Raw genomic sequence first — 24582 nt, forward strand, 5'->3', positions numbered from 1 at the left:
TATATTTTGTTTACATGTGCCCACTCTTTCATACTGTTCGGTATCCTCCTCAATAAATAATTTATTTTCTGTATATATTTTGTATTTTACACGGGCCCACTCTTTCACATTTTCCGGTATCTTCCTTAATAAATATCTTTTACTGTATATATTTTGTTTATATTACATGGGCCCATTCTTTCATATTTTCTGGTATGTTCCTCAATAAATAATATCGTTCCTGTATATATTTTGTTTTTATTACATGGGCCCACTCCTTCATATTGTCCTGTATACCCCTCAATAAATATAATAAATGTCTTTTTTTTTGTATTTATATATATTACACGGGCCCACTTTTTCATATTGTCCTGTATACCCCTCAATACTGTATCCTCCTCAATAAATTATATCTTTTCTGTATATATTATGTGTATGTATATTATGTTCATTTAAATTCAACATTTTACATTTGAACATTTAAAGTGTCTTTTGATCAGATAAATTAAATCTGATAAATGATATCCATCAAATCATGTCCCACATATACAAAAAAAAAATAATAATCTTTGAGAAAACATTTTATTCATTAATTTAAACATACACAAGTAATATGCCTTTTAAAAATATTATAAACATAATTAACATAAAACATAAAATCAACTACTTAACATATCAACATTTTAATTCGTTTTATTTAACCATAAACATATATCATATACATTTATGTTTATACATATTTACCAAAAAATTATTTTCACAAAATAATAAATATCAATCAACATATTGATATGTCTAGGGCGCGATTTGTGGAAAAAGCAGGTGAGGATGGGGGCGTGTTTTAATACGACGGAAACTGTCAACGTGACGATTCGCTCCAATCGGATCGCGTATTTAACCATAAACATAAACATGTAATATGCCTTTTAAAAATAACATACACAAATTAATAAATATCAATCAATATAATGTTATGTCTAGGGCGAGATTTGTAAAAAATAAAATAAAAATAAAAACAAGGTGGGATGGGGCGTGTTTTTAATACGACGTAAAGTGTCAACGTGATGATTCACTGTTTCGAATCAGTCCAACCGGATCAAGTTTCGCGATTCGCGAATCATTTGATTCAGAACGGGACTTCGACTCAGTCGCGCAGACCGCGGGTTCGAATCCAGCCCGCCGAGGGTGACGTGTTTCACATGTAACTAAAACTCATCCATACCGCACAGGAATATAGCCCGAATATTGTTGCAGGGGAAACTTGTCGGCACAATTGCGTTTTCGCGTCTTTTTCGCTTGCGAGGGGGGGCTCAAAGATTGGGCTCCTTCTTATGCTAAGCGAGCGCTCTACCATTTGAGCTAATTCCCCTGGCCGCAGAAGGCAGAATCTTCTCCCTGTTAGGTCCACCACCATTATTGAATCCATTCAAAGGCCCACTTTCATTCCTTTGCCTTTGACCTTGTCTCGAGGTGTGTCATTTCTTCCATTGCAGTTAATTTTTTCTTTCTTTTGTTGTTGCTATTTGTCTTCTTTGCTTTTGGTTATTATGATCGCCGCCAACTTGTTTGTTTTTAGACTCATTTCTTCTAATGCTTGCTTGTTTCATTCAGTGTTTTTAATGTTGTTTTTAGGGCTTTCTTGTTGTTGTTGCTTTATTACAAACGATCTACTTGGCTTTCACAAGATTGTGATCCTGTATCAGAAGTGACTGTTGCGGTCAAGTAAGTCTGCACCCCTGAGGACCGTAACAGGGTGAGTAGAGCAGGGCAGAAACAAGTTTCTCAGAAATCGAGGTGCTTTTTGCCACAAGCACAGATTTCCGGATGCTCCCTGCATTCAAAGCCACGTGAAGAGCGACACTCGAGGGCAGGCGGCGGTGCGCCAGCTGCGTGAGCGTGGCTCGTTGGTCTAGGGGTATGATTCTCGCTTTGGGTGCGAGAGGTCCCGGGTTCAAATCCCGGATGAGCCCGTGGTCAGGCTTGGTCCTGAAGCTTTTCTGCCTGCTAAGGGGCCCACGAGCAGTCAGCAAATTTTGGGGAAATTGGGCAGACGTCTGGCCGGAGCCAGGCCGGTTAGCTCACTTGGTTAGAGCGTGGTGCTAATAACGCCAAGGTCGCGGGTTCGATCCCCGTACGGGCCAGCGTCTTTTGTTCTCTGTTAGCTCGTCTCTGCTCTTCTCTCAAAGCGACGGGTGGTGTCACGTAAACCCCTGCAGACCAAACCGTTGGGGGGATGTGGCCGAAATAGCTCAGTTGGGAGAGCGTTAGACTGAAGATCTAAAGGTCCCTGGTTCAATACCGGGTTTCGGCAGATGCAGCTTTCTTTTGTCTTTTGGTCGAGGGTGGCCAGTGACCAAAACTCACTGGGATACAACCCCTCGCTCTGACTGGTTCCCCCTAGCCGCAACACTATCTACCTCCAGGTCAGCTGTCAAAGAGGCGCTCGTGGTTCCATGGTGTAACGGTTAGCACTCTGGACTTTGAATCCAGCGATCCGAGTTCAAATCTCGGTGGAACCTGCGTGCCTTCTTGCGGCAGATAAAAACAAAAAAGGTTCAACTTTGTTTTTGTTGCTGGTGAGCCGTAAGCGACTTCCTCTGGACTCTGAATCCAGCGATCCGATTTCAAATCTCGGTGGGACCTGCTTTTGCCACGAATGTGCGCAGGGCCCGTTCTGAGAAATCCTTTTGACAGCAGTGGGCCCCAAAGGCTCACGCAACTGCGAGGGTACGTTTCGCACCGCAAAAAGCGCAGTCTGTCTCCTTGGGGACGTGCGCGTAAAAGGGCAGGAGCCCCTTGGAGAATGCGGGCATCGATCCCGCTACCTCTCGCTTGCGCCTACTGCATCCCACCGATTGAGCCAAAGTAAGCCCAAAGTAAGCCCACATGAGCCAATCGCGTTTCTCTCCTGGGCTTACTTTTGACCAATCACGTTTCTCTCCTGGGCTTACTTTTGACCAATCGCGTTTCTCTCTGGGGCTTACTTTTGATCAATCGGGTTTCTCTCTGGGGCTTACTTTTGACCAATCGCGTTTCTCTCCCGTGGCTCACTTTTGACCAATCGCGTTACTCTCCCGTGGCTCACTTTTGACCAATCGCTGCGACCGTTTATTATTGTCATCGATCTTTGCAATAGGTAAGGCTAAGGTGTACTTCATTTTTAAATATAATTTAATATCGTTATTTGTTCATAAATAGTGTGTATTTTTGGAAAATAGAACGTGCCAATGTATACGTTAGCATGTATAGCACACGTTTTCTGAAGTATTTGCGAACCTGTAACTTTTTAAATGATAAATACAGAACAAAACATGTCGCTACTGATCAGATAGGTTAAAATCATCGACAGTCCTAATTAGCCTACATTACTATGTGTGTATTGTGTGCGAAGAAAAGAATACTAATATTAAAATATTTATTTACTTATATATGTAGAGAGACAGAGAGCTGGGTAACTTACTTACTGTAACTGTAATGACTGTAAGTTAATTCGTTACTAATTCCAAGTTACAAGACAACTTAACTCATAGTTACTTAACCCATTAACAGTTACATTACACATTTTAGGTAATATAAGTTAGTAAGACTACTTTTACGTTACTTTTAGATTACTTTTGACCTAACTTGTTTATCACATTGATTTAAACAGGGTAATCTTGAAAAAAAGAATGAGAAAATAGATTGTATTTGTTGTTATTAACAACACTAAGTGCATTTAACACATGTTTGTGAAATAACTGCAGGGAGTTAAATAAAAAACTACTAATTAATTAAACCATAAAAATAATAAATTAAAGTAAATCATTTTAAAATCAATTAAAAATGCACAAAAATGAAATATATTCTTTTTGTTTACCTGCATGTCTTGTGACCATAACCTCATCAGAGGACCAATGAACATGAAAATGTGATAATTATTAAAATATTCAATTTAAGTATGTTAATTAAATATATTAGTTAAAATGTGTGCATGATAATGTGTTTGAAAGACAAAAGCCTTTGTTAAAGGTGGTTAAAATATCTACAGTGTGATCTTTCAAATAAAAATGAATGTGTTTATCAGTAGTTGATGCAATGTTGAAACACTTTATGCAAACCTGAAATGATTTTTGTAAATCAGTGGTCAAATGCTGTATCTCCACCTGACTAGTGACTGGTCTTTGTGTGAGTGTCCACAAAACTGGAAGACTTTTTTTATGAATATAAGCAGTAGGCTGTTTTAGAAAAGAAATTTAAAAGATCAAAAAGAGGAATTAGGAAGTATATATCAGTTAGGAATAATTTAATGTCATTGTGTAAATAAAATAAAATAAAATCATATAATGCATAAAAAAAGGAACTTTAGTCTGATTCGGAATATTTTAAAATATATATATTTTTTAATCTAAATACAGGTACTTAATTTTTGGATTCTGATTATGTAATTCAGATGAAATAACATGTAATCAGTTACTACCCAGCTCTGCTTATATATATTACTTATATTTGGCAATAATACTAGTGACCTCCTCCGAGCCTAGAATTATTACTAGAAGGAAATTTCAGACTTCATATTTGACTTGACATATATTTGTACATATATCAGATTCCTGTCCATGTTTATTACCACAGTAATATGGTTTACATGTAGCTTGTTAAATTATCATTACACACTTAACATACAGGTATCTTTCAGTTTGCTAGAGGTAATAGTCTCTTTCTGATCTTCATTACAGAAAATGTATGCTTACCCCTTTTTTCGCCGCCAATCGGCAACATCGTGCCGGCTCCTCATGGCGCCATCGGAGGAGGCGAAGCGCCTTGAAAATATGGAGTCGGGAAGGGCCAAACCCAAGGAGCAGGTGCTGGCAGAGTCCCGTTCTTTTGTCAGCACAAACGGTGGAGACCCCAGTGACCAGTTTTTAGTACTGGCTCACTGCAAACTTCAGTTTGGGAAGTACCAGGGCCAGAGATTTAGATGGCTCCTGGAAAACTCTCTGGGGTACGCAGTGTATTTGGTGCTCAGCATTTCCAAGGAGACAGCGCAGACAACCCCCCTGTCCGAAAATAAACAGCTCTTCCTACAGTACACTTCTCATATCAGAGAGATGGCTGAAGAAGTGGAGAAGTATGAGAGGAAGCAGGAAATGCAAGCAGAAGCCCGAGCATCTGGAGACCAGGGCTGCTTGATGGTGGAGTTTGGTGACTTCCAGGGCCGGTCCATGAAGGAAGTTTATGAGGACCAAAGCAAGGAGGCCCAAGCCCTCATCAGGTACCTGGTTAAGGCCGATGCCAGGCCAAACACCAACATGGCCATTTTCAAGACATATGTCCTGAAAAGGCAGGCTTCTGCTGTGGGCACCAGTGTACGTCCTGCACGTCCACCTGCAACCTCCAGTGCCTCTGTACCTCCAGCCGCAGCCTCCAGTACCTCTGCACCTCCACCTGCAGCCATCCGAACTGGTGTACAGCGGACCGCCACTGTGAAAGCGCTGTTGGCGCATGGCAAACATTTGTCTCCTTCACAGCTGGCGAAAAAACTCGTGTCACCAGTTAAACACTGTGAGTAGGAGTGTGAATATTACATTTTCCCTACAGAAATTGTACACGTATTCATTTATTGTTATGGCAAACCTGTCCACTTGCTGTTTCCAGATCCATTAGTGCAGTCTACTTTACCTTCTCCAGCAGCAGAAACTTTGGCCCGAAGACAGCTTTTCGCTACAGGTAAGTAAGCACCACCTTACATACACTTGTCTCTGTGTATTGGTCACAGTAATAGTTGTAACATTTGTGCTCCAGGCACTTCCGTTTCCACTGCTGAGGATGATGATGAGGAGCTGGTATTTGCTGCATCCCAATGTGAAGCACACAAAAATCAAAAATTTTTAATATTTTTGTTTACAATACAGAATTATGTCACATCATGCCTCAAGTGGGATTTCTTCAAAAGGTTAAGGATGTCCAAAGGTGTCAGTGTATTTATTTGCGTTTCTAAACTTACCCGTTGTTAAACAATCACTAGATAACTTTCTCACACTGCTTGCTATTCTCACTCACTCACTCACTCACTCACTCACTCACTCTTTAGCTCCCCCTGAGCAGACAGGATGGTGGAGAGTCATTGTTCTTATGATGAGAAGAACAGTTTTTCCTTATTGTATATGTGTGCATGCTTCATGTCTGTGCGCATCATTACTGAATTCATCACACCTCATTTTCCTTACTTAATCACAACAGATTCTCATTCTCAAAGAACTGTACTAATTCCATTTTTCTTACATCAATAAAGTGTACGCTGTGTTCTTTGCTTCTTAACACTAGTACCATTTTCTTCACTGTTATGCCTTAATATATTCAAAACGATTATTAACACTCCTCCAAAATTACTGCTTCGCAGGCTGTTTGTGGGCTGCATTTATGGCGTAGTTCTATCAAATCCAACCTTATACCATCCTTATTTTGTTTTTGTTACTGTTTACTCAGAGGCCCCTGCCGGTCCGTCTCCATTGGCGGAAACAGCAAAAACACCAGATCCTCCACATCATCAGCCACCAGCTGAGCTCCCAGGCCACTGGAAAGATCATCTTCCACCTTTCCAGCATGAGTGGATCCGGAACACACTATTTAAGGCCAACCCACGAACCGGCAAGCCAGAACTAGTGTCCCAGCTGAAGCTTTGGTGGTATCCTCCTCAGCCCCCTTTAATTAACAGTCAGCCACCCGCCTCACCAGACCTCTTCTTCTGTCGGCCCCTTTTCTTGTGGATGCCGCTGAAGATGTGGTTATTTCCTCTTGTCTGTGTTCGCCCAGACTGTGGTAGGCACAGGCTAACAGCAGCAGGACTTTACCGCACCGTGCGCAAGGTTTTGGACATCGACGGGTGGTATGACCTTGCCACTGAGTATCTGGAGTGCAAAGGCTGCAAAAAGAAGTATCCTGCCTGGTCCGAGGACATCTTAGGGCAGCTGGATATGGGCCACCGCAGTCAGTTTCCAGCTTTGCTGACATACAGGTAATTCATAATGACAATCATTCATTATTAGGCACTTGTATCTTTTGTGTTTTTTTCTACATCCAAAGCATTTGCATCATTATATTGTTGTTTCCTTAGATACTCATGTGACAACCGGGTGCTGAGGATGATGAGGGAGAGGACACTGGGCAACAGTGTGACTCAGCTGTACAAGAAGCTGACGGAACAGCACAGTGAGGCATGGACACAGCGTGTTCTGCAGTACCTGACTGCCTGCGAACCGTTCACAAGGTCCTCCCTTGTGCAGCCTCCTGTATTTGCTGAGCCTCCCCTTTTACCTGCCCTACCTAAGCCTGTGGCTCTTAGCCGTGTATGCCAGAGATGTTCTGTGGCGACTGCATGAGGTCAAAGCCAAAATAACATCCGTCTTTGGCTCTGTTCTCAAGATGGACTCCACTAAAAAGGTATCACAGTCCTGTTTATATCCAGAAATTTGCCAGATATGGATATATGTGCATACACAATGAATACAGTTTTGTCACCCTTTTATTTTTCCCAATAGGTCACAAAGAAACTCGCAGGTGCTGCTTCAGGTACAGCTGCCTGGTGCACAAATGTGGGGAATGAACACGGCCAAGTCCTCGTCTCTGTGCTTACAGCCGCCGAGGGACATGGACTGGACCCCATGGCAGATGGCCTGATGAAGCGCTACCGGGACGCAGGAGAGGCAGCCCCAAAAGTGATGTACGTGGACAGAGATTGCTGCAGTCAGCATGGCCAGTGTCAGGTGAAGATGATGTTCTCGGAGTGGGTCGAGCTTGAAGTGCGCCTCGACATCTGGCATTTCATGCGGCGATTTGCTGCAGGTGTCACGACAGAGGCTCATCCACTCTACGGGATCTTCATGGCCCGTCTGTCCACGTGCATCTTTCAGTGGGATCCAGAGGATGTGGCTGCACTTCGCCGTGCAAAGGAGGGTGAGCTGGCGGCAAAGAAGACTGGCCACATCTCAGAAAGGGCGGTCAGTGCTCGCATTACCCGGAGAGAGTTGGCACTTCACTGCCGGAGGAGGACCAGGGGGGTGGAGGAGACCACCAGATTGATCGGGTCACTGATTGATCTGTTCGACAGTGCGGACGGGAAGGACACTCTGGGAGTTCCTCTGCTGAATCACGAACGGATCCAGCAGATATGGAAGGAACAGCGGAAGCACGTTCCGTGTATCCAAGACCCAGAGGACTTTCCGCTCTACACGAAGAAGGGGACACTGAAGAAGGGCGGTGTGGAGCTGTGCTGCTACAGGTGTACACGTGGATCTACCTCCTTGGAGTCCTTCCACCTCCACCTAAACCGTTTTATTCCAGGTATTACATACATACGGATTACAAATTTTTTTTGTCAAAAATATAAGCACTATAACTGCTTCCATTACTTTAAAGTAATGTCACATGAATAAATGTCACACTCTACAGTAATACTACAGTTCTTTTCTGATGTCATAAGCATTAACAAAGCTGTATTGCCTGACAAGTCACTAGTAACTATAATTTTTAATGTAATTTAAATTGCGATTACTCACATTCAAAAGTTGTTTATATAATATATGTGTAATATATGTATTTATTATGTATAAATAAAGACACACACACAGTATATGTTTTGAAAATAATTACATGTACATATTTATTATTCATATAATTTATATTATATATAAATATATTTAATATATATACATATATTTTTCTTAAATATATACATGCATGTGTTGTGTAATTGTATTGTAATTATGTAACTCTATTACATGTAACCAGTTACCTCATAGCACCTTTTAGCAATTTTTAGGGACCAGTGCCAGTGATGCGCATTTTCAAGCGTATCTCCTTGAGGGCTTGATGCGTTGGAATGACGACCGGATGGAAGACACCATAAAAGGAGCATCCTCCATCCGGACATATGGCTGTGCCATGAGGGAGGCTGTGGACCGGCTTAGCCAAGCTGTCTTCGGGAAGCCCTGGGATGAGCGCTATCGCCCTCCTGGAGCATATACAGGCAAGAAATTCATTAATTCATGTTTTTTTTTTTTTATAGATCATTTGAATTATTTTTGCAAAACATAAAAATTCATGGATGAACAGGGAGATCACATTTATATATTGTACTATTTTATCTATTTAGCCTTTAATGTATTAGACAAAATGTAAAGAACACTTTCTTTTTTCCCATTTTATTCTTGTAGGTGAATTGCTGGGAATGGAGTACCTTTACAGCCAGACTGGCAAAACACTGACTCCAGTGCTCCAGAACCCAGAGGAGGAAGACAGGCTGGTGGAGTCAGTTGATGACCAGGACCTGCAAGATGAGGGGTTTGACGAAGAGATCACGGAGGACATCACAGTTCCAGTGCTGTATGTGGATGACCCCTGCCGTGATCTTAAAAACAGCCCCTCATCTTTGCCTCTGCCTCAGTCCCCGGCATCACCGGCTGAGCCGTCCACATCATCTGGCGGAGAAGGACAGCATCTTGCCCCTGCCCCTTCAGTGCTGTCACAGCCATCCGACACTGAAGGCAGTCTCTCCGACGAGGCTCAGGTAAGACACTTTAAGGGCTTTATTTAATTTCAATATCATTTTATTCCACTTATATTACCATAAATCTGCATTTACTAGGGAGCAGTCATTGGACCCGATGGCATCGCTGGGTGGGACAAGGTCCAGGAACTGGCTGGTTACCTGGTGGGATTTCGTGAGGCTCCTTACCTCACTGACCTGCAGGTGACAGAGGTCATCCTGCTGTGGACAGCTCTCCCTGACTCTGACAAACAGCGGGTCAACTATCAGCCTCGACATCAGCCTCAGCTGACACATGGGCGGTTTAAAGCACCGAAGCGGACCGGAGTCACACCGGGTGTGGAGAGTGTTAAACGGTGTCTGATTGGACATCCTGGGGGTCCAGCACAGTGGCCCAACACCAGTCGGTTGGTTGAGGCAATTTGTATAAAGCTGTGCACTTTACACAAGTCGCCGACCAAGAAGGCTGGAGTTTGCACCCCCAGGTGGTCTAAAATCCTCACCGATTACCACCACATCCGAGAGCTGGTGCTTAACAGTCCAAGGCTGATGGATGAAACCATGATCCAGCTGTTTGAGCTAAACCAGAAGACACTCATTCAGTGGTAAGCAAGGCACATTATTTGCTTCAAATTAAATGAATACTTCTTAAAACATATTTATAATACAAGTAATTTATTGTCAGGTTTCAGCGGCGGCAGAAGAATCAGGAAATGAGTGTCCTCGCTCAGGGACTGACTTCACCTGACCCAATTGCTGTGGCTGATACGCAGCTTCCTCTGCCGAGGGAAAAATTGGATGAAGCGCCATCGACATCAGGGCCAAAACATCCATTTATCCTTCCGCCAAATCGGGAAGGACAGGCTCCGATCCTGCGACCAGGTCGACGGCCCGCTGCTACCACCACCACGCAGTGCCCCATTGCACCTGCCCCCACAGCATCAGGAGTTGTGCAGCCCATTTCAGCACCTGGGTCATTGTTAGGCACACTAGTCCTTAACCCGGACATGACTGTGTCAGTGGTGATCCCCTCTTCTGGTGCTTCAACATCGAGTGCAGGCCCAGCTCCACCTGCTCCTGCGTCTGATGCTCCTGTGTCCCGTTACACCCAGAGGAACAGGCGCCGACGGGCCGTGGAGGAGGAAAGTGGCGTCCACAAGAGAAAATATGTGCGAGGGGTTACTTTTAACAAATGCAGCAAATGTGGGCAGCCCAAAACTAAAGAGTTTGGCCATAGTCGATATGGCAATGCCACATTTTGCCCGAGTGCCTCAAATGGAAAATCTTTCGATGACTGGTTGGCAGAACAGCGCCAGCTACATAAACCTCCTCAATAAAGACAATCTTTTCTGTATATATTTTGTTTACATGTGCCCACTCTTTCATACTGTTCGATATCCTTCTCAATAAATAATTTATTTTCTGTATATATTTTGTATTTTACACGGGCCCACTCTTTCACATTTTCCGGTATCTTCCTTAATAAATATCTTTTACTGTATATATTTTGTTTATATTACATGGGCCCATTCTTTCATATTTTCTGGTATGTTCCTCAATAAATAATATCGTTCCTGTATATATTTTGTTTTTATTACATGGGCCCACTCCTTCGTATTGTCCTGTATACCCCTCAATAAATATAATAAATGTCTTTTTTTTGTATATATTTATATATATTACATGGGCCCACTTTTTCATATTGTCCTGTATACCCCTCAATACTGTATCCTCCTCAATAAATTATATCTTTTCTGTATATATTATGTGTATGTATATTATGTTCATTTAAATTAAACATTTTACATTTGAACATTTAAAGTGTCTTTTGATCAGATAAATTAAATCTGATAAATGATATCCATCAAATCATGTCCCACATATACAAAAATAATAATAATAATCTTTGAGAAAACATTTTATTCATTAATTTAAACATAAACATGTAATATGCCTTTTAAAAATATTATAAACATAATTAACATAAAACATAAAATCAACTACTGAAACATTTTAATTCGTTTTATTTAACCATAAACATATATCATATATATTTATGTTTATACATATTTACCAAAAAATTATTTTCACAAAATAATAAATATCAATCAACATATTGATATGTCTAGGGCGCGATTTGTGGAAAAAGCAGGTGAGGATGGGGGCGTGTTTTAATACGACGGAAACTGTCAACGTGACGATTCGCTCCAATCGGATCGCGTATTTAACCATAAACATAAACATGTAATATGCCTTTTAAATATAACATACACAAATTAATAAATATCAATCAATATAATGTTATGTCTAGGGTGAGATTTGTAAAAAAAATAAAATAAAAATAAAAACAAGGTGGGATGGGGCGTGTTTTTAATATGACGTAAAGTGTCAACGTGATGATTCACTGTTTCGAATCGCTCCAACCGGATCAAGTATCGCGATTCGCGAATCATTTGATTCAGAACGGGACTTCGACTCAGTCACGCAGACCGCGGGTTCGAATCCAGCCCGCCGAGGGTGACGTGTTTCACATGTAACTAAAACTCATCCATACCGCACAGGAATATTGCCCGAATATTGTTGCAGGGGAAACTTGTCGGCACACTTGCGTTTTCGCGTCTTTTTCGCTTGCGAGAGGGGGGGCTCAAAGATTGGGCTCCTTCTTTTGCGCAGCGAGGGCTCTACCATTTGAGCTAATTCCCCTGGCCGCAGAAGGCAGAATCTTCTCCCTGTTAGGTCCACCACCATTATTGAATCCATTCAAAGGCCCACTTTCATTCCTTTGCCTTTGACCTTGTCTCGAGGTGTGTCATTTCTTCCATTGCAGTTAATTTTTTCTTTCTTTTGTTGTTGCTATTTGTCTTCTTTGCTTTTGGTTATTATGATCGCCGCCAACTTGTTTGTTTTTAGACTCATTTCTTCTAATGCTTGCTTGTTTCATTCAGTGTTTTTAATGTTGTTTTTTGGGCTTTCTTGTTGTTGTTGCTTTATTACAAACGATCCACTTGGCTTTCACAAGATTGTGATCCTGTATCAGAAGTGACTGTTGCGGTCAAGTAAGTCTGCACCCCTGAGGACCGTAACAGGGTGAGTAGAGCAGGGCAGAAACAAGTTTCTCAGAAATCGAGGTGCTTTTTGCCACAAGCGCAGACTTCCGGATGCTCCCTGCATTCAAAGCCACGTGAAGAGCGACGCTCGAGGGCAGGCGGCGGTGCGCCAGCTGCGTGAGCGTGGCTCGTTGGTCTAGGGGTATGATTCTCGCTTTGGGTGCGAGAGGTCCCGGGTTCAAATCCCGGACGAGCCCGTGGTCAGGCTTGGTCCTGAAGCTTTTCTGCCTGCTAAGGGGCCCACGAGCAGTCAGCAAATTTTGGGGAAATTGGGCAGACGTCTGGCCGGAGCCAGGCCGGTTAGCTCACTTGGTTAGAGCGTGGTGCTAATAACGCCAAGGTCGCGGGTTCGATCCCCGTACGGGCCAGCGTCTTTTGTTCTCTGTTAGCTCATCTCTGCTCTTCTCTCAAAGCGACGGGTGGTGTCACGTAAACCCCTGCAGACCAAACCGTTGGGGGGATGTGGCCGAAATAGCTCAGTTGGGAGAGCGTTAGACTGAAGATCTAAAGGTCCCGGGTTTCGGCAGATGCAGCTTTCTTTTGTCTTTTGGTCGAGGGTGGCCAGTGACCAAAACTCACTGGGATACAACCCCTCGCTCTGACTGGTTCCCCCTAGCCGCAACACTATCTACCTCCAGGTCAGCTGTCAAAGAGGCGCTCGTGGTTCCATGGTGTAACGGTTAGCGCTCTGTACTTTGAATCCAGCGATCCGAGTTCAAATCTCGGTGGAACCTGCGTGCCTTCTTGCGGCAGATAAAAACAAAAAAGGCTCAACTTTGTTTTTGTTGCTGGTGAGCCGTAAGCGACTTCTTCTTTGCTTTCCTCTGAGCAGCAGCTTCTCTCGTCAAGGTTCCATGGTGTAATGGTTAGCACTCTGGACTCTGAATCCAGCGATCCGATTTCAAATCTCGGTGGGACCTGCTTTTGCCACGAATGTGCGCAGGGCCCGTTCTGAGAAATCCTTTTGACAGCAGTGGGCCCCAAAGGCTCACGCAACTGCGAGGGTACGTTTCGCACCGCAAAAAGCGCAGTCTGTCTCCTTGGGGACGTGCGCGTAAAAGGGCAGGAGCCCCTTGGAGAATGCGGGCATCGATCCCGCTACCTCTCGCTTGCGCCTACTGCATCCCACCGATTGAGCCAAAGTAAGCCCAAAGTAAGCCCACATGGGCCAATCGCGTTTCTTTCCTGGGCTTACTTTTGACCAATCGCGTTTCTCTCTGGGGCTTACTTTTGATCAATCGGGTTTCTCTCTGGGGCTTACTTTTGACCAATCGCGTTTCTCTCCCGTGGCTCACTTTTGACCAATCGCGTTACTCTCCCGTGGCTCACTTTTGACCAAATTGCTGCGACCGTTTATTATTGTCATCGATCTTTGCAATAGGTAAGGCTAAGGTGTACTTCATTTTTAAATATAATTTAATATCGTTATTTGTTCATAAATAGTGTGTATTTTTGGAAAATAGAACGTGCCAATGTATACGTTAGCATGTATAGCACACGTTTTCTGAAGTATTTGCGAACCTGTAACTTTTTAAATGATAAATACAGAACAAAACATGTCACTACTGATCAGATAGGTTAAAATCATCGACAGTCCTAATTAGCCTACATTACTATGTGTGTATTGTGTGCGAAGAAAAGAATACTAATATTAAAATATTTATTTACTTATATATGTAGAGAGACAGAGAGCTGGGTAACTTACTTACTGTAACTGTAATGACTGTAAGTTAATTCGTTACTAATTCCAAGTTACAAGACAAATTGTAGTTAGTTACTTAACCCATTAACAGTTACATTACACATTTTAGGTAATATAAGTTAGTCAGACTACTTTTACGTTACTTTTAGATTACTTTTGACCTAACTTGTTTATCACATTGATTTAAACAGGGTAATCTTGAAAAAAAGAATAAGAAAATAGATTGTATTTGTTGTTATTAACAACACTAAGTGCATTTAACACATGTTTGTGAAATAACTTGCAGGGAGTTAAATAAAAAACTACTAATTAATTAAACCATAAAAATAATAAATTAAAGTAAATCATTTTAAAATCAATTAAAAATGCACAAAAATGAAATATATTCTTTTTGTTTACCTGCATGTCTTGTGACCATAACCTCATCAGAGGACCAATGAACATGAAAATGTGATAATTATTAAAATATTCAATTTAAGTATGTTAATTAAATATATTAGTTAAAATGTGTGCATGATAATGTGTTTGAAAGACAAAAGCCTTTGTTAAAGGTGGTTAAAAATATCTACAGTGTGATCTTTCAAATAAAAATGAATGTGTTTATCAGTAGTTGATGCAATGTTGAAACACTTTATGCAAACCTGAAATGATTTTTGTAAATCAGTGGTCAAATGCTGTATCTCCACCTGACTAGTGACTGGTCTTTGTGTGAGTGTCCACAAAACTGGAAGACTTTTTTTATGAATATAAGCAGTAGGCTGTTTTAGAAAAGAAATTTAAAAGATCAAAAAGAGGAATTAGGAAGTATATATCAGTTAGGAATAATTTAATGTCATTGTGTAAATAAAATAAAATAAAATCATATAATGCATAAAAAAAGGAACTTTAGTCTGATTCGGAATATTTTAAAATATATATATTTTTTAATCTAAATACAGGTACTTAATTTTTGGATTCTGATTATGTAATTCAGATGAAATAACATGTAATCAGTTACTACCCAGCTCTGCTTATATATATTACTTATATTTGGTAATAATACTAGTGACCTCCTCCGAGCCTAGAATTATTACTAGAAGGAAATTTCAGACTTCATATTTGACTTTACATATATTTGTACATTTATCAGATTCCTGTCCATGTTTATTACCACAGTAATATGGTTTACATGTAGCTTGTTAAATTATCATTACACACTTAACATACAGGTATCTTTCAGTTTGCTAGAGGTAATAGTCTCTTTCTGATCTTCATTACAGAAAATGTATGCTTACCCCTTTTTTCGCCGCCAATCGGCAACATCGTGCCGGCTCCTCATGGCGCCATCGGAGGAGGCGAAGCGCCTTGAAAATATGGAGTCGGGAAGGGCCAAACCCAAGGAGGAGGTGCTGGCAGAGGCCCGTTCTTTTGTCAGCACAAACGGTGGAGACCCCAGTGACCAGTTTTTAGTACTGGCTCACTGCAAACTTCAGTTTGGGAAGTACCAGGGCCAGAGATTTAGATGGCTCCTGGAAAACTCTCTGGGGTACGCAGTGTATTTGGTGCTCAGCATTTCCAAGGAGACAGCGCAGACAACCCCCCTGTCCGAAAATAAACAGCTCTTCCTACAGTACACTTCTCATATCAGAGAGATGGCTGAAGAAGTGGAGAAGTATGAGAGGAAGCAGGAAATGCAAGCAGAAGCCCGAGCATCTGGAGACCAGGGCTGCTTGATGGTGGAGTTTGGTGACTTCCAGGGCCGGTCCATGAAGGAAGTTTATGAGGACCAAAGCAAGGAGGCCCAAGCCCTCATCAGGTACCTGGTTAAGGCCGATGCCAGGCCAAACACCAACATGGCCATTTTCAAGACATATGTCCTGAAAAGGCAGGCTTCTGCTGTGGGCACCAGTGTACGTCCTGCACGTCCACCTGCAACCTCCAGTGCCTCTGTACCTCCAGCCGCAGCCTCCAGTACCTCTGCACCTCCACCTGCAGCCATCCGAACTGGTGTACAGCGGACCGCCACTGTGAAAGCGCTGTTGGCGCATGGCAAACATTTGTCTCCTTCACAGCTGGCGAAAAAACTCGTGTCACCAGTTAAACACTGTGAGTAGGAGTGTGAATATTACATTTTCCCTACAGAAATTGTACACGTATTCATTTATTGTTATGGCAAACCTGTCCACTTGCTGTTTCCAGATCCATTAGTGCAGTCTACTTTACCTTCTCCAGCAGCAGAAACTTTGGCCCGAAGACAGCTTTTCGCTACAGGTAAGTAAGCACCACCTTACATACACTTGTCTCTGTGTATTGGTCACAGTAATAGTTGTAACATTTGTGCTCCAGGCACTTCCGTTTCCACTGCTGAGGATGATGATGAGGAGCTGGTATTTGCTGCATCACAATGTGAAGCACAGCTGAATACAGGTGTGGCATATGACACCAATACAAATGTTATAAGAATGTTTTGTGAAAACACAATGGGAAGCATTAAAAATAAAAATCAAAATTTTTTAATATTTTTGTTTACAATACAGAATTATGTCACATCATGCCTCAAGTGGGATTTCTTCAAAAGGTTAAGGATGTCCAAAGGTGTCAGTGTATTTATTTGCGTTTCTAAACTTACCCGTTGTTAAACAATCACTAGATAACTTTCTCACACTGCTTGCTATTCTCACTCACTCACTCACTCACTCACTCACTCACTCACTCACTCTTTAGCTCCCCCTGAGCAGACAGGATGGTGGAGAGTCATTGTTCTTATGATGAGAAGAACAGTTTTTCCTTATTGTATATGTGTGCATGCTTCATGTCTGTGTGCATCATTACTGAATTCATCACACCTCATTTTCCTTACTTAATCACAACAGATTCTCATTCTCAAAGAACTGTACTAATTCCATTTTTCTTACATCAATAAAGTGTACGCTGTGTTCTTTGCTTCTTAACACTAGTACCATTTTCTTCACTGTTATGCCTTAATATATTCAAAACGATTATTAACACTCCTCCAAAATTACTGCTTCGCAGGCTGTTTGTGGGCTGCATTTATGGCGTAGTTCTATCAAATCCAACCTTATACCATCCTTATTTTGTTTTTGTTACTGTTTACTCAGAGGCCTGTGCCGGTCCGTCTCCATTGGCGGAAACAGCAAAAACACCAGATCCTCCACATCATCAGCCACCAGCTGAGCTCCCAGGCCACTGGAAAGATCATCTTCCACCTTTCCAGCATGAGTGGATCCGGAACACACTATTTAAGGCCAACCCACGAACCGGCAAGCCAGAACTAGTGTCCCAGCTGAAGCTTTGGTGGTATCCTCCTCAGCCCCCTTTAATTAACAGTCAGCCACCCGCCTCACCAGACCTCTTCTTCTGTCGGCCCCTTTTCTTGTGGATGCCGCTGAAGATGTGGTTATTTCCTCTTGTCTGTGTTCGCCCAGACTGTGGTAGGCACAGGCTAACAGCAGCAGGACTTTACCGCACCGTGCGCAAGGTTTTGGACATCGACGGGTGGTATGACCTTGCCACTGAGTATCTGGAGTGCAAAGGCTGCAAAAAGAAGTATCCTGCCTGGTCCGAGGACATCTTAGGGCAGCTGGATATGGGCCACCGCAGTCAGTTTCCAGCTTTGCTGACATACAGGTAATTCATAATGACAATCATTCATTATTAGGCACTTGTATCTTTTGTGTTTTTTTCTACAACCAAAGCATTTGCATCATTATATTGTTGTTTCCTTAGATACTCATGTGACAACCGGGTGCTGAGGATGATGAGGGAGAGGACACTGGGCAACAGTGTGACTCAGCTGTACAAGAAGCTGACGGAACAGCACAGTGAGGCATGGACACAGCGTGTTCTGCAGTACCTGACTGCCTGCGAACCGTTCACAAGGTCCTCCCTTGTGCAGCCTCCTGTATTTGCTGAGCCTCCCCTTTTACCTGCCCTACCTAAGCCTAAGTGGCTCTTAGCCGTGTACGCCAGAGATGTTCTGTGGCGACTGCATGAGGTCAAAGCCAAAATAACATCCGTCTTTGGCTCTGTTCTCAAGATGGACTCCACTAAAAAGGTATCACAGTCCTGTTTATATCCAGAAATTTGCCAGATATGGATATATGTGCATACACAATGAATACAGTTTTGTCACCCTTTTATTTTTCCCAATAGGTCACAAAGAAACTCGCAGATGCTGCTTCAGGTACAGCTGCCTGGTGCACAAATGTGGGGAATGAACACGGCCAAGTCCTCGTCTCTGTGCTTACAGCCGCCGAGGGACATGGACTGGACCCCATGGCAGCTGGCCTGATGAAGCGCTACCGGGACGCAGGAGAGGCAGCCCCAAAAGTGATGTACGTGGACAGAGATTGCTGCAGTCAGCACGGCCAGTGTCAGGTGAAGATGATGTTCTCGGAGTGGGTCGAGCTTGAAGTGCGCCTCGACATCTGGCATTTCATGCGGCGATTTGCTGCAGGTGTCACGACAGAGGCTCATCCACTCTACGGGATCTTCATGGCCCGTCTGTCCACGTGCATCTTTCAGTGGGATCCAGAGGATGTGGCTGCACTTCGCCGTGCAAAGGAGGGTGAGCTGGCGGCAAAGAAGACTGGCCACATCTCAGAAAGGGCGGTCAGTGCTCGCATTACCCGGAGAGAATTGGCACTTCACTGCCGGAGGAGGACCGGGGGGTGGAGGAGACCACCAGATTGATCGGGTCACTGATTGATCTGTTCGACAGTGCGGACGGGAAGGACACTCTGGGAGTTCCTCTGCTGAATCACGAACGGATCCAGCAGATATGGAAGGAACAGCGGAAGCACGTTCTGTGTATCCAAGACCCAGAGGACTTTCCGCTCTACACGAAGAAGGGGACACTGAAGAAGGGCGGTGTGGAGCTGTGCTGCTACAGGTGTGCCCGTGGATCTACCTCCTTGGAGTCCTTCCACCTCCACCTAAACCGTTTTATTCCAGGTATTACATACATACGGATTACAAATTTTTTTTAAAGAAAAGATTGTCTTTATTGAGGAGGTTAATAAAATATAAAATATAAGCACTATAACTGCTTCCATTACTTTAAAGTAATGTCACATGAATAAATGTCACACTCTACAGTAATACTACAGTTCTTTTCTGATGTCATAAGCATTAACAAAGCTGTATTGCCTGACAAATCACTAGTAACTATAATTTTTAATGTAATTTAAATTGCGATTACTCACATTCAAAAGTTGTTTATATAATATTTGTGTAATATATGTATTTATTATGTATAAATAAAGACACACACATACAGTATATATTTTGAAAATAATTACATGTATATATTTATTATTCACATAATTTATATTATATATAAATATATTTAATATATATACATACATTTTTCTTAAATATATACATGCATGTGTTGTGTAATTGTATTGTAATTATGTAACTCTATTACATGTAACCAGTTACCTCATAGCACCTCATGTGAAGTACAAAACTTTTTTGTTTATTTAATTTTTAGGAACCAGTGCCAGTGATGCGCATTTTCAAGCGTATCTCCTTGAGGGCTTGATGCGTTGGAATGATGACCGGATGGAAGATGCCATAAAAGGAGCATCCTCCATCCGGACATATGGCTGTGCCATGAGGGAGGCTGTGGACCGGCTTAGCCAAACTGTCTTCGGGAAGCCCTGGGATGATCGCTATCGCCCTCCTGGAGCATATACAGGCAAGAAATTCATTAATTCATGTTTTTTTTTTTTTTTTAAAGATCATTTGAATTATTCATGGATGAACAGGGAGGTCACATTCATATATTGAACTATTTTATCTGTTTAGCCTTTAATGTATTAGACAAAATGTTAAGAACACTTTCTTTTTTCCCATTTTATTCTTGTAGGTGAATTGCTGGGAATGGAGTACCTTTACAGCCAGACTGGCAAAACACTGACTCCAGTGCTCCAGAACCCAGAGGAGGAAGACAGGCTGGTGGAGGCAGTTGATGACCAGGACCTGCAAGATGAGGGGTTTGACGAAGAGATCACGGAGGACATCACAGTTCCAGTGCTGTATGAGGATGACCCCTGCCGTGATCTTAAAAACAGCCCCTCATCTTTGCCTCTGCCTCAGTCCCCGGCATCACCGGCTGAGCCGTCCACATCATCTGGCGGAGAAGGACAGCATCTTGCCCCTGCCCCTTCAGTGCTGTCACAGCCGTCCGACACTGAAGGCAGTCTCTCCGACGAGGCTCAGGTAAGACACTTTAAGGGCTTTATTTAATTTCAATATCATTTTATTCCACTTATATTACCATAAATCTGCATTTACTAGGGAGCAGTCATTGGACCCGATGGCATCGCTGGGTGGGACAAGGTCCAGGAACTGGCTGGTTACCTGGTGGGATTTCGTGAGGCTCCTTACCTCACTGACCTGCAGGTGACAGAGGTCATCCAGCTGTGGACAGCTCTCCCTGACTCTGACAAACAGCGGGTCAACTATCAGCCTCGACATCAGCCTCAGCTGACACATGGGCGCTTTAAAGCACCGAAGCGGACCGGAGTCACACCGGGTGTGGAGAGTGTTAAACGGTGTCTGATTGGACATCCTGGGGGTCCAGCACAGTGGCCCAACACCAGTCGCTTGGTTGAGGCAATTTGTATCAAGCTGTGTGCTTTACACAAGTTGCCGACCAAGAAGGCTGGAGTTTGCACCCCCAGGTGGTCTAAAATCCTCACCGATTACCACCACATCCGAGAGCTGGTGCTTAACTGTCGAAGGCTGATGGATGAAACAATGATCCAGCTGTTTGAGCTAAACCAGAAGACACTCATTCAGTGGTAAGCAAGGCACATTATTTGCTTCAAATTAAATGAATACTTCTTAAAACATATTTATAATACAAGTAATTTATTGTCAGGTTTCAGCGTCGGCAGAAGAATCAGGAAATGAGTGTCCTCGCTCAGGGACTGACTTCACCTGACCCAATTGCTGTGGCCGATGCGCAGCTTCCTCTGCCAAGGGAAAAATTGGATGAAGCGCCATCGACATCAGGGCCAAAACATCCATTTATCCTTCTGCCAAATCGGGAAGGACAGGCTCCGATCCTGCGGCCAGGTCGACGGCCCGCTGCTACCACCACCACACAGTGCCCCATTGCACCTGCCCCCACAGCATCAGAAGTAGTGCAGCCCATTTCAGCACCTGGGTCATTGTTAGGCACACTAGTCCTTAACCCGGACATGACTGTGTCAGTGGTGATCCCCTCTTCTGGTGCTTCAACATCGAGTGCAGGCCCAGCTCCACCTGCTCCTGCGTCTGATGCTCCTGTGTCCCGTTACACCCAGAGGAACAGGCGTCGACGGGCCCTGGAGGAGGAAAGCGGCGTCCACAAGAGAAAGTATGTGCGAGGGGTTACTTTTAACAGATGCAGCAAATGTGGGCAGCCCAAAACTAAAGAGTTCGGCCATAGTCGATATGGCAATGCCACATTTTGCCCAAGTGCCTCAAATGGAAAATCTTTCGATGACTGGTTGGCAGAACAGCGCCAGCTACATAAACCTCCTCAATAAAGACAATCTTTTCTGAATATATTTTGTTTACATGTGCCCACTCTTTCATACTGTTCGGTATCCTCCTCAATAAATAATTTATTTTCTGTATATATTTTGTATTTTACACGGGCCCACTCTTTCACATTTTCCGGTATCTTCCTTAATAAATATCTTTTACTGTATATATTTTGTTTATATTACATGGGCCCATTCTTTCATATTTTCTGGTATGTTCCTCAATAAATAATATCGTTCCTGTATATATTTTGTTTTTATTACATGGGCCCACTCCTTCATATTGTCCTGTATACCCCTCAATAAATATAATAAATGTCTTTTTTTTTGTATTTATATATATTACACGGGCCCACTTTTTCATATTGTCCTGTATACCCCTCAATACTGTATCCTCCTCAATAAATTATATCTTTTCTGTATATATTATGTGTATGTATATTATGTTCATTTAAATTCAACATTTTACATTTGAACATTTAAAGTGTCTTTTGATCAGATAAATTAAATCTGATAAATGATATCCATCAAATCATGTCCCACATATACAAAAAAAAAATAATAATCTTTGAGAAAACATTTTATTCATTAATTTAAACATACACAAGTAATATGCCTTTTAAAAATATTATAAACATAATTAACATAAAACATAAAATCAACTACTTAACATATCAACATTTTAATTCGTTTTATTTAACCATAAACATATATCATATACATTTATGTTTATACATATTTACCAAAAAATTATTTTCACAAAATAATAAATATCAATCAACATATTGATATGTCTAGGGCGCGATTTGTGGAAAAAGCAGGTGAGGATGGGGGCGTGTTTTAATACGACGGAAACTGTCAACGTGACGATTCGCTCCAATCGGATCGCGTATTTAACCATAAACATAAACATGTAATATGCCTTTTAAAAATAACATACACAAATTAATAAATATCAATCAATATAATGTTATGTCTAGGGCGAGATTTGTAAAAAATAAAATAAAAATAAAAACAAGGTGGGATGGGGCGTGTTTTTAATACGACGTAAAGTGTCAACGTGATGATTCACTGTTTCGAATCAGTCCAACCGGATCAAGTTTCGCGATTCGCGAATCATTTGATTCAGAACGGGACTTCGACTCAGTCGCGCAGACCGCGGGTTCGAATCCAGCCCGCCGAGGGTGACGTGTTTCACATGTAACTAAAACTCATCCATACCGCACAGGAATATAGCCCGAATATTGTTGCAGGGGAAACTTGTCGGCACAATTGCGTTTTCGCGTCTTTTTCGCTTGCGAGGGGGGGCTCAAAGATTGGGCTCCTTCTTATGCTAAGCGAGCGCTCTACCATTTGAGCTAATTCCCCTGGCCGCAGAAGGCAGAATCTTCTCCCTGTTAGGTCCACCACCATTATTGAATCCATTCAAAGGCCCACTTTCATTCCTTTGCCTTTGACCTTGTCTCGAGGTGTGTCATTTCTTCCATTGCAGTTAATTTTTTCTTTCTTTTGTTGTTGCTATTTGTCTTCTTTGCTTTTGGTTATTATGATCGCCGCCAACTTGTTTGTTTTTAGACTCATTTCTTCTAATGCTTGCTTGTTTCATTCAGTGTTTTTAATGTTGTTTTTAGGGCTTTCTTGTTGTTGTTGCTTTATTACAAACGATCTACTTGGCTTTCACAAGATTGTGATCCTGTATCAGAAGTGACTGTTGCGGTCAAGTAAGTCTGCACCCCTGAGGACCGTAACAGGGTGAGTAGAGCAGGGCAGAAACAAGTTTCTCAGAAATCGAGGTGCTTTTTGCCACAAGCACAGATTTCCGGATGCTCCCTGCATTCAAAGCCACGTGAAGAGCGACACTCGAGGGCAGGCGGCGGTGCGCCAGCTGCGTGAGCGTGGCTCGTTGGTCTAGGGGTATGATTCTCGCTTTGGGTGCGAGAGGTCCCGGGTTCAAATCCCGGATGAGGCCGTGGTCAGGCTTGGTCCTGAAGCTTTTCTGCCTGCTAAGGGGCCCACGAGCAGTCAGCAAATTTTGGGGAAATTGGGCAGACGTCTGGCCGGAGCCAGGCCGGTTAGCTCACTTGGTTAGAGCGTGGTGCTAATAACGCCAAGGTCGCGGGTTCGATCCCCGTACGGGCCAGCGTCTTTTGTTCTCTGTTAGCTCGTCTCTGCTCTTCTCTCAAAGCGACGGGTGGTGTCACGTAAACCCCTGCAGACCAAACCGTTGGGGGGATGTGGCCGAAATAGCTCAGTTGGGAGAGCGTTAGACTGAAGATCTAAAGGTCCCTGGTTCAATACCGGGTTTCGGCAGATGCAGCTTTCTTTTGTCTTTTGGTCGAGGGTGGCCAGTGACCAAAACTCACTGGGATACAACCCCTCGCTCTGACTGGTTCCCCCTAGCCGCAACACTATCTACCTCCAGGTCAGCTGTCAAAGAGGCGCTCGTGGTTCCATGGTGTAACGGTTAGCACTCTGGACTTTGAATCCAGCGATCCGAGTTCAAATCTCGGTGGAACCTGCGTGCCTTCTTGCGGCAGATAAAAACAAAAAAGGTTCAACTTTGTTTTTGTTGCTGGTGAGCCGTAAGCGACTTCCTCTGGACTCTGAATCCAGCGATCCGATTTCAAATCTCGGTGGGACCTGCTTTTGCCACGAATGTGCGCAGGGCCCGTTCTGAGAAATCCTTTTGACAGCAGTGGGCCCCAAAGGCTCACGCAACTGCGAGGGTACGTT

General features: G+C 42.9%; 11 non-coding genes across 11 annotated transcripts; all 11 read left to right on the forward strand.

The window, feature by feature from the left end:
• Window positions 1–1877: 1877 nt before the first annotated feature.
• On the forward strand, window positions 1878–1949 carry trnap-ugg (transfer RNA proline (anticodon UGG)). Its single transcript has one exon. It is a non-coding gene; the product is annotated as a tRNA-Pro (tRNA).
• Window positions 1950–2046: 97 nt separating this feature from the next.
• Window positions 2047–2120, forward strand: trnai-aau (transfer RNA isoleucine (anticodon AAU)). The gene has a single exon. It is a non-coding gene; the product is annotated as a tRNA-Ile (tRNA).
• Window positions 2121–2217: 97 nt separating this feature from the next.
• trnaf-gaa (transfer RNA phenylalanine (anticodon GAA)) lies at window positions 2218–2290 on the forward strand. The gene has a single exon. It is a non-coding gene; the product is annotated as a tRNA-Phe (tRNA).
• A 136-nt stretch (window positions 2291–2426) lies between these two features.
• On the forward strand, window positions 2427–2498 carry trnaq-uug (transfer RNA glutamine (anticodon UUG)). The gene has a single exon. It is a non-coding gene; the product is annotated as a tRNA-Gln (tRNA).
• A 10236-nt stretch (window positions 2499–12734) lies between these two features.
• On the forward strand, window positions 12735–12806 carry trnap-ugg (transfer RNA proline (anticodon UGG)). The gene has a single exon. It is a non-coding gene; the product is annotated as a tRNA-Pro (tRNA).
• Window positions 12807–12903: 97 nt separating this feature from the next.
• trnai-aau (transfer RNA isoleucine (anticodon AAU)) lies at window positions 12904–12977 on the forward strand. The gene has a single exon. It is a non-coding gene; the product is annotated as a tRNA-Ile (tRNA).
• Window positions 12978–13457: 480 nt separating this feature from the next.
• On the forward strand, window positions 13458–13529 carry trnaq-cug (transfer RNA glutamine (anticodon CUG)). Its single transcript has one exon. It is a non-coding gene; the product is annotated as a tRNA-Gln (tRNA).
• Window positions 13530–23746: 10217 nt separating this feature from the next.
• trnap-ugg (transfer RNA proline (anticodon UGG)) lies at window positions 23747–23819 on the forward strand. Its single transcript has one exon. It is a non-coding gene; the product is annotated as a tRNA-Pro (tRNA).
• Window positions 23820–23915: 96 nt separating this feature from the next.
• trnai-aau (transfer RNA isoleucine (anticodon AAU)) lies at window positions 23916–23989 on the forward strand. The gene has a single exon. It is a non-coding gene; the product is annotated as a tRNA-Ile (tRNA).
• A 97-nt stretch (window positions 23990–24086) lies between these two features.
• On the forward strand, window positions 24087–24159 carry trnaf-gaa (transfer RNA phenylalanine (anticodon GAA)). The gene has a single exon. It is a non-coding gene; the product is annotated as a tRNA-Phe (tRNA).
• A 136-nt stretch (window positions 24160–24295) lies between these two features.
• On the forward strand, window positions 24296–24367 carry trnaq-uug (transfer RNA glutamine (anticodon UUG)). The gene has a single exon. It is a non-coding gene; the product is annotated as a tRNA-Gln (tRNA).
• Window positions 24368–24582: the final 215 nt, after the last annotated feature.

Source organism: Garra rufa, chromosome 20 (assembly GCF_049309525.1).
Source record: "Garra rufa chromosome 20, GarRuf1.0, whole genome shotgun sequence".
NCBI classification, from domain to species: Eukaryota; Metazoa; Chordata; class Actinopteri; order Cypriniformes; family Cyprinidae; genus Garra; species Garra rufa.